The following is a 9,524-nucleotide window of genomic DNA, read 5'->3' on the forward strand; positions in this document are numbered from 1 at the left end:
GAAAGCTCTCCTTCAATGTCTCTTATACCTATGTTACAATCCTCAGTGATTGATAGAACTACGGTGATAATTTTATCAAATGATTCACTGAATATTGACATTAAGAAAATTGTTCACCAGCAAAATACATGTTTGCCTAAATTGTTCAATAGTATATTGAAGATTCCTTGTGTGAAGAACAAAAAAAGGGATTTTCTAAATTTTCTTATTTGCAGATGAAATGTTATTAATTGCATCAAGTTCTTGAATGCTATAATTCATCCTCATAAAGACTGAAAGCAATGGAAAAGAAATTGATTTGATCATCTATAATGGAAAAACAAACTGAACGAAAAACATGTACAATTCATAACCCATAACTTAAAGCTCTGAATTTACATGATTGGGTTAAATTTTAGGGTTTCACTGTCAAATAATTTCCTTTTGGCTCATGATCTTTCCCAAGATTTCTTCAAAAACATCAAAATTAGCTTTCAAGATTTCCACAAAAAATGGGAGAACTCTCAGCTCCCCTGCAAACATTCAAGCTAGCTACATATTAAATATGATAGACTTTAGATATAATTCTATTAAAAATATAAAAGACCCACAAGTGAGATCATTAAAAAAAACCCTTCAGGGGAGCCCAAGTAACTATACAATCCACATATTTATATTATAATTCTGGGTTGAGGCCCCTCACTCCACAACAAGAGGAAAAGAGTTAAGAGTTAAGCATCTCCCTTCTTCTAGTAAGGCACATGATCTTAGGAGCTAAACTCTTTTCAAAAGTAGGGGAAAAAAGAGTTTATCCATAGCAGTGACTGTTCTTCCTCATAATCCACACTCCTAGTACAGAACCAGGTCTGGGTTTGTTCCTCCACATCAGGATTCTTCATTCTAATTCATTTTTGGCTTTAGCTCTGACTAGGTCCAAACATTTCTCTACTTGGTCTTGAAGTCCATCCATTTGGTGCAGTAGACTTCACTTTGGCTGGTTTGTGTTCCTGAAGCTCCCAACTTGGCCTGGAGCTCCTTGTGACTCCACTGCTACCATGCCTGTGGTCATATGATTCTTCCTTTTCTGGGACTGCATGGTTACTCAAGGGACCACAAAGATGCACAAACTTTCCTTCTGGGAAATAAAACTACTTTCTATGTTAGTAACACTTCTGTTTGCATTTCTCTGTCTTCTTCAACTTCTGGTTTGCCTTTTAAAGGCCAAAACCAAAGTGCAGTCTTAGTATGTGAATTGGCTATGAATCACCATCCTTAATATGGTGTTGCTAAAGGAACAAGGGTGGGTGAGTGCCCAGTTGAGTTCATATTATACCTAAGAGTTGTTCTTTTCTAGGAATTAACAGCTCCTGAAGGGATCCTAGTTGCTGCATCTTTTGTAGTCTTTCTTTGTCCCATGGAAGATCCTTTGCAAAGTTTTTTTTTTTAATATCCTTAGTAATGACATTTGTTTTTTGAGGGTGGGTATAATAGAATTCAACAAACTAGGTCTGGAAGCAAAGTAGATGAAATAAAATATGGTCATAAAATGAATAAAAACTGATTGTGTGTATGTGTGTGTGTGTGTGTGTGTGTGTGTCTTGTAAAAAAAGTTTTTGGTTTAGGGATCTATAAGAGGAGTTTCAAAAAAAAATTTTTTTTTTGCAAGGCAATGGCGTTAAGTGGCTTGCCCAAGACTACGTAGCTAGGTAATTAGAGTCTGAGGCCGGATTTGAACTCAGGTACTCCTGACTCCAGGGCTAGTGCTTTATCCAATGTGCCACCTAGCCACCCCTGAGTTTCAAAATTTTGATGAGCATGACAGTATCATTGAACTAAAGGTGTTAGGAGCCCCTCAGGAGAATCTCTTGGATCAGAACATCTCCTGTCCATCTGTCGAAATTCTGGAATGTTTATTTGAAAATCATTCACATATAGAGCTGAGTAAATCAATTTTTTAAAACAAAGCAAAGAGTAAATTGAGAAGACATTGATAAGGAGGAGGGTAATAAATGATTAGATTTTTTTATCTTCTATAGTTAATGAAGTTGATGTTCATTTTTTTTTATCTGCAAGGTTAAAAGATGCAACTTCTTAGTCTGTTTGGGCTAAGATAAAACAGAAGGAAAGGGAGCTAACTTTAGAGTCAGAAAGTATTGAATTCTAATGAAGAATGTGTCATGCCCCAATTTTGCTACTTAGTATTAGCAAAAATATTGTACAATATAAGAGTAAGTCTCATAATCCAAATATATACTAATAGTGGAATTTAATAGCTCAACTCAGCTTCTAGAGCATAACCATTTGCATTACCCTATAATTCCCACTCCAAACAGTAATCCACAAAGCAAAAGAACAACTTAACTGTATTTTTCTACCATCTTCTTACTTTCCAGTGTATGTAACCTGTTCAAGTTCTGGGCTCATATAGACTAAGTTCACTCAATATTCTTTGGACTTCTATTGCCTCACCTAGAGCTTAGCCTGGGAAATCTCAGAGTTCCACAGAGGCAGTTAAAAGAAGTTCCAGAATCCTGTACAAGTACTCAAGGTAATAATAAATGCAGTTATCAGGTACAGGGTCCCTTTATTTTCCTAAAGAAAATCCCTGAAATGCTAGAGACTCATAGGAGCTCATAAACAAATATAAAAAACACACACTATGGATTTAAGTAATTTGAAAGTATTCAATTCTACTTCTCTGGTGGTTTCCTCATTTTTACAAGGTTTATATTTCTACCCCCTTCTCTGCTACTGCCCTAAAGATTCAGTCACTTTGTGGTTCAGATACTGGAAGGGAAAGAAAACTTTGGGGCTTGCTAGATAGTTGATTCGATTGAATCTAGTTATCTGAATAACTCATTTAATAATGGAAAGAAAAGTCCAGGACTTTCTACTCCTTTGTGTCTTGGCTCTAGCCTCTTGATGATTCTTCAGCTTAAGGAAGCAATAAATGTGACCTCTTCTCTCTCTAAGAGGAATATTGCTCAGAAACTGTCCATTCTCTGGATAGAAGTCTGAGTGAATAAATTCTTAACAATTGCTTTTTGTTTGTGTTATTTTTTTTTTTCACAAGGTAATGACAGGCAGAGATTGTCCAAAAAATTCTTCTTTCAGGCCATGTGAGCAACCACACACAGCTTATCATCTCTTTCTTTTGAAAGTCAGCTCTGGTTGGCAGAATGAGGGAGGAGAGGCAGAGAATCACATCTCTCTTGCTACAGTCTTTGGATGGCACTAACTGAAGAGAAAAAGTGAAAAAAGGAGAAAGAGGCCTGTCAACTTATTTTTATAGGCTCAGAGAAGGGAAGCTCCTTTTTTTTTTGCCTTTAATGTCTTGATTTTATTGCTCAACTCTTCATAATCCTTTTTTATTAAAGATTTTATTTATTTTGAGTTTTACAATCTTTCCCCCAATCGTACTTCCCTCCCCCCACCCTCCCAGAAAGCAATTTGTCAATCTTTACATTGTTTCCATGCTGTACACTGGTCTAAATTGAGTGTGATGAGAAAGAAATCATATCCTTAAGGAAGAAACATAAAGTATAAGAGATAACAAGATCAGACAACAAGATATCAGTTTTATTTTTCTCAATTAAAGGGAATAGTCCTTGAACTTTGTGCAAACTCAAGTTTTTCCTCTGGATATAGATGGTATTCTTCATTGCAGAGAACCCCAAATTGTCCCTGATTGTTGCACTGATGTAATGAGCGAGTCCATCAAGGTTGATCATCACCCCCATGTTGCTGTTAGGGTATACACTGTTTTTCTGGTTCTGCTCATCCCACTCAGCATCAGTTCATGCAAATCCCTCCAGGGGGAAGCTCCTTTTTAGAAGCACAATCATCCTTTCAAGAATATGCCAACTAATTAGTTCATCTTGTTGAGGAGGGAAGTGAGGTGTGGAGAGGGAGAGCCACAATGAAACTCACCCTGTGAAGAACTTAGACACCATTCCAAAGAAACCAAATCAATTTAAGATTTCTCCAGTCAGGGGGCAGCTGGGTGGCGCAGTGGATAGAGCACCGACCCTGGAGTCAGGAGTACCTGAGTTCAAATTCAGCTCCAGACACTTAATAATTACCTAGCTGTGTGGCCTTGGGCAAGCCACTTAAACCCCTTGCCTTGCAAAAAAAAAAACCACCTAAAAACAAAAAAAGATTTCTCCAGTCATCAGGACCTAAGCAGATAATCTTTGGATTCTTCTTAACTTTTCAAATGAATTAGGGAATTCCATGCTTAACTCTTCATTTTTATAGCTAAAGTAATTTTTTTTTAGGTTTCTCTCTATTCGCCATTCCTTTCCCTCTCCCCCTCCCTCTCACACCTTCTACCAATTGGTCTCTTTCTAGACATCTCTGACTGGTAAAACTTTCTCTTGTGAGCTTAAGTTCAGATACCCCCAAACTCATGAAACCTCCTTTGATTCCCAAAGTAAAAATGCTCACTCTTCCTTCCTTGAATTTCAAGAATCTTTGTTTGACCTTTCCTGAATATTTAATAATATTCTAACTCATAGTGGTATAAGTTGCTTGAGGGTAAGAACTGTTACATTTAATTTTTGGATTTTCTCCAGTATATAATATTTTATAAATCTTTATTGAATCAATTTGAATTAAGCTAATTTGTTCCCCATTTTGTTATATACAAAATAGTTACTGCTATGGGATCATTGTGAATAAGTGATTATTAGTTCATGTAAATTACTATAATTAGCATTGTTTTTATACAATAAAGTTTTGTCGTTTTCCCCTCATCTTTCTTAGATCTTCATGAAATGATGTCAATGTTGACGATTTCTCCTAATACAGTGTCATCATAGCTGTGTATACACCCCTGATACTCACAATTATGACATTCCCAGATGACAAGTCATTAAAACTTTCCAACAGTTAATGCCTCCATTTTCTGGTTTTTTACTTATACCTAACTTCTTCCTGCAATATGTCCAGCTTCTTCCTATCTACTGCTGCCACCCAAAAGGATTGGACCAGGGACTTTGTACTGAAGGATTGAAAACTCTGGGTATGAGGTGGTGGATGATCAATCTAGAGGGGACTTTAGTGAGGAGAAGTCTAGGCCAGGGAACGAAGTTGGTGACTCAGAAGCACCAAGGTCCTGGTTCAATCAAAAGTTCCATCTTGGTTCTGAATTTCATCCATCAATCACAAGTATTTATTAAGTAACTACTACATTCCAGTCACTGTTTTAGGAGTTTATATTCTATTGGTGGGGAAAATGCATATACATATAATTGTATTCACTTTCTCACCATTCCAAAGATGGGAAGATCTTCTCTGTTTCCAATGGATAATGTGGGAAGTCTGGGGTGAGGGTATAGAGGACTGCTTCTGGCTGTGTAGGTATGGCTTGTCTAGATATTAGGAGGAACCCAATTTTTCAGAGCTAAGGCCCAGCAAGCAAGTTGTGCCCTGAGTTTGGCGTAACAACAATCCTTTGAACTCACCCTCTGGATGATCTTGCTCTCTGGTAAATCACATAATTACTGTATTGCTTTGACTGGCACTAAGTTTTCTCTGAGCTTAGACAAGCACCAGACTAATTCAGATACAATAAATCAAACTTATCTCCTTGTTGGTGTGTCCCCTCATTGTCAGAGCTATGATCACTGTGTAACCATTGATGTAATTAGTAAGATCTCCCTATACTGCCTTGGATTGTCCCACTAGGGGCAGGGCTCCTGCACATGTGTCTTAATTCTTTTTGGATGTAAGTCATGTCTACCACTCTGATATTAAACTTCTGTTTGATTTCTGATTCTAGTCTGCTCTGTTTGGTTCCAGTCAACCATAGATTTGAGGCCAGTTTGGGTCAGGTGATAAGATTTATTATGATTGTTTGCAAGCCTGTGACTGGGATGGAATTGCTTTTGTGTATGCATGTCTTCTCTTTCATTTGGTACAGGGTCTTATGAAAATCTGAAAGTCCTAGAGGCCTGCCATCGAAAATAGTGGCATCACTAGGAGCAAGAGTTGCTGAAGACAGGGGTACTACTTGTGTTGGGTGACTAACAGTAGAAGAGGGCTAAATAACAGCAAGAATGGCTGCTACCAAGAGAGTAGTTGGCATAAAAAGAGAGGTGCAAGGAAATAATTAAGCTTGACATATTTATTGGACAATGTCAAAAGAGAGGAAATATAACTTGGCTAATTATCAGTTCTGTTTATAAAATGAGGCTAGATTATTGACTTCCCAACTAATTGTATTAATAACAACAAGTGATCTACTGAATTCTGTGAGGCAGTTAGATGGCATAGTTAAAAGATCTGAGGTCAGGTAGACATGAGTTCAAATTCAACCTCAGACACTAGTTGTCTGATCCTCAGCAAGTCACTTAACCTTGTTAGCCTCAGTTTCCTCATCTGTAAAGTGAGCTAGAGAAGAAAACAGCAAACCCCTTTAGTTCCTTTGCCAAAAAAACCCCAAATGGGGTAATGAAGATTTTGATACAACTGACTAACATACATGAATAAGCAATTGAAAGAGTGATTTCCAGAAAATTTTTACTATGATGTTGGGTGGGGAGGAAGGAAGGAGTAGGGAACAGGGAGAGAATGAGAGGCACAAGATGCCAGACAGGGTAAAGGACAGGGGTGAAAATAATTTAAAATTTACAATACCTTGTATTTCCCTTAAGAGCTCACTGATCTCTAGTTGATATGGCTATCAGGTGCACTCTTTCTAACATGACAATCTCTTTGTTTCTTGAGGCTGAAGCTACAACTCTAAACTAATTATAGATGGGAATAGAGAGTGAGGCATCCTCCAGGTTTCCTGGATCTGCAGATGACCAGGATCCATAGACAGAAGAATTGCCTTTCAGATGAAGGCAGCTAAGATGCCAGGGTTCAAAGGCAGAAAAGGGTGTTATACTAGATAGTTTCTTCATTATATTTCCTAGGTGAGGATACCTATTTCCCAGTTTTTCTTGCTTTTTCTAAGGCAAGAGGATATTGGAAGCACCTCCTGCTTCAGTAGTCTTATGGACTCTCCACTTTGAACTCACCCCTGCTCTATGAGGAAAGCTTCTGCATGAAAAAAAACCTGTGAAGAAAAGAAGATAACTATCTTGTTCTAGCTTCCATGGAGTCTTCAGTTATCTGACTCTTGATACCACCTGTGCAATCTTGGACAAGTCACTGTCAATTTTGTCAAATGTAAAATTGGTGGAGGTGGGGGGTGGGGGTGGGGGAGGATGAACTAAAGTATCTCTGAACTTCTAGCTCTGAAGTTCTGATAGAAAGAATCAGAATAAAACAAGAGGACTAGGATAATCTTGAAACAAAGAATCTTATTGCAAGAATTATTTATTTAGTATGTTGTCTGGCACATAAGACTTTATGGTCTCTTGGTCTATTCACTTAGCCATGTTGTGAATTCTTTTTGTTTTTGTATTCTTCATAGTGACATGGCCATGCTATCCATTTAATAAATAATTCATGCTTGAAAAAGGATGTAGAGCCCTTTTAGATATATCTGGAAGTCGAAATTATTCAGTCTGGAATTACCCTCCCATTGGGGCATTGGCCTAGACAGATCTTGAAGAACTTTTCACACCTTTGGTAGGAGGGACCAGCCCTACTGGAATAGCACTTCCCTCTCACCACACAAGGTTCCTAATTGTAATTCCAAGAGTTCTACCGTTTGTCATAGACCATGCTTGGGGTTGATTTTCCCTGTAATCCACCTGGCAAGCACCATGGAAAACACCTAGGATAAATATGCAGTATGCAAGGCCATCAGTGGCCAGGGCAGTGTATGTTGCTGCTTTTTTCCCCTTGCAAGAGTGATTTGAAGGTAGGAATTTGTCTCTCCCTGGTCTCTCAGCTCTGAGCATGGCGGCACACTTCAGATCAACCCTCAATAAATGTCTGTCAAAGATGGTAATTGTTGATCTATTTCCAGTAATCCATACATATAATCCATATCTCTGAACTTTTCTTTCTCAAGGGGAACTTGAAAGGAAATTTTAAAAGGTGAAATTTAATATGAACACTCAGACTGTAACTTCTATTGGTTGAGCAATGGAAGGAGAGATGAATTTTTACTTGTTTTGCCTCAAACTCTTTTAATCAAGAGAGGATGCTCTGTTAACAGGGTTTTTGTTTTGTAGAAAGTGATCCTAGAGATGAGTAGAGCTGCTGGGAGCGTCGTCATGTGGGTATCAAACACTGAGGAGGCAAAGTTCCATTTCTTTTCTTAAATATGGAACTACTTTGTGAGGGTTCTGATTGGAAATGTACAGTTTTTGAAAAACCTGTTTGTCACTCAAAATGTCCTTGTGGATAAAATACTATGTGCATGCTTTTATGTGACAGGATTTGATGTTGTGATTTGGTGCTGTCAAACATAAGGTAACAAAACTTTAAAAAATTTTTATATGTTGTTTGGCTCTCTGAAAACAATTGATTTCTCTGTTCATTCTGCTATCTTTAATCTTTGTGAAAGCAGTGCTTTAGAATCCTGGGGGGGGGGGGGGGGTATACCTCTCTCTCATTGGCTATTCAGACCTAGGAGCACCTAAATATTCCTTTAGTGGTGTTTGAGTTAGATTCATGGTTTCTTAGACCTGGAAGAGATCTTAGAAATCATCTTGTTACACCCACACATTTGACAAATAAGGACATGGAAATGAAGAGATATGGAGAGACTTACTCATTCCTCCATTTGCTAGAGCTTCCTTCCTCCCTAGTCCCACCTAAATTATCTTCTATTTTTTTTTCTGGATATAGTTTGCATTGTGGATAGCAAGTTAAGTCTCAACTTCAAGGAGAACTAGACCCAAGTCCTGTTACTCACACATGGTATCTATGAGACCGTGAACAAATCATTTTTTAGTGTCCTAGGCAACTCTCCAAGGGGTCTATTTGTACTGCTTCTCATACAGCCCTCCCTAAACTACTGAAATCACAGTCTGATAAAAAGCAGCAACAACCTGACCCCCCCCCCCCCCATATTTCAATGTGTACATGTTGACCACCCCTCTTGAGGATAGGGTCCATTTCATTGATGTTTGTATCTCCAGTACTTGGCATTACATTCTTGTTGCTATTGTTCATCCAATGACGTCATGGGATGTCACAAGAGGACCAATGACATCAGGGGAACTGTGTCAATTTTAAGTGAGGCAGAGCTATGCAGTCATCAGCAGTCAGAAAAATCTAAATTTAGGGCAGTGAATGCACCTTTCTTTGCTTTATAAAAAGTACAATATCTTATAAAATGCTAATAGTGGTAAATGACCATTCCTGTAATAAAGGGCACTCACTAAGAATGTTTTTAAAATCTCTGTACTTTTCAGTGTCAGAAATGTAACATCGTGCCTGTCCCAGAGTAAGCACTATATAAATATTAGCTATGATTATGATTATATATGTCTCCTCTTCTTTTACTTAGAGAAAAATGTCAAGAAATTAAAAGACAATATTGGGTGGAAAAGGAAGAAGAGAGTCTTCTTACAAAGTAGATGCAATTTATGAAGAAACATTTGGATTTTTTTATAAATTGTAGATTATAAGTGGAGTTG

General features: G+C 37.8%; 1 long non-coding RNA gene across 1 annotated transcript in view; it reads left to right on the forward strand.

Annotated features, from left to right (window-relative positions):
* The window catches only part of LOC141496848 (uncharacterized), a 34,509-nt gene extending 29,636 nt beyond the window's left edge, over window positions 1–4,873 (forward strand). Inside the window, exons 2-3 of the long non-coding RNA XR_012471182.1 lie at window positions 2,373–2,527; window positions 4,744–4,873. This is a non-coding gene — a long non-coding RNA (uncharacterized LOC141496848). The remainder of the gene's footprint in view (window positions 1–2,372; window positions 2,528–4,743) is intronic.
* Window positions 4,874–9,524: the final 4,651 nt, after the last annotated feature.

This window comes from Macrotis lagotis, chromosome X (genome assembly GCF_037893015.1).
Source record: "Macrotis lagotis isolate mMagLag1 chromosome X, bilby.v1.9.chrom.fasta, whole genome shotgun sequence".
Lineage (NCBI taxonomy): Eukaryota > Metazoa > Chordata > Mammalia > Peramelemorphia > Peramelidae > Macrotis > Macrotis lagotis.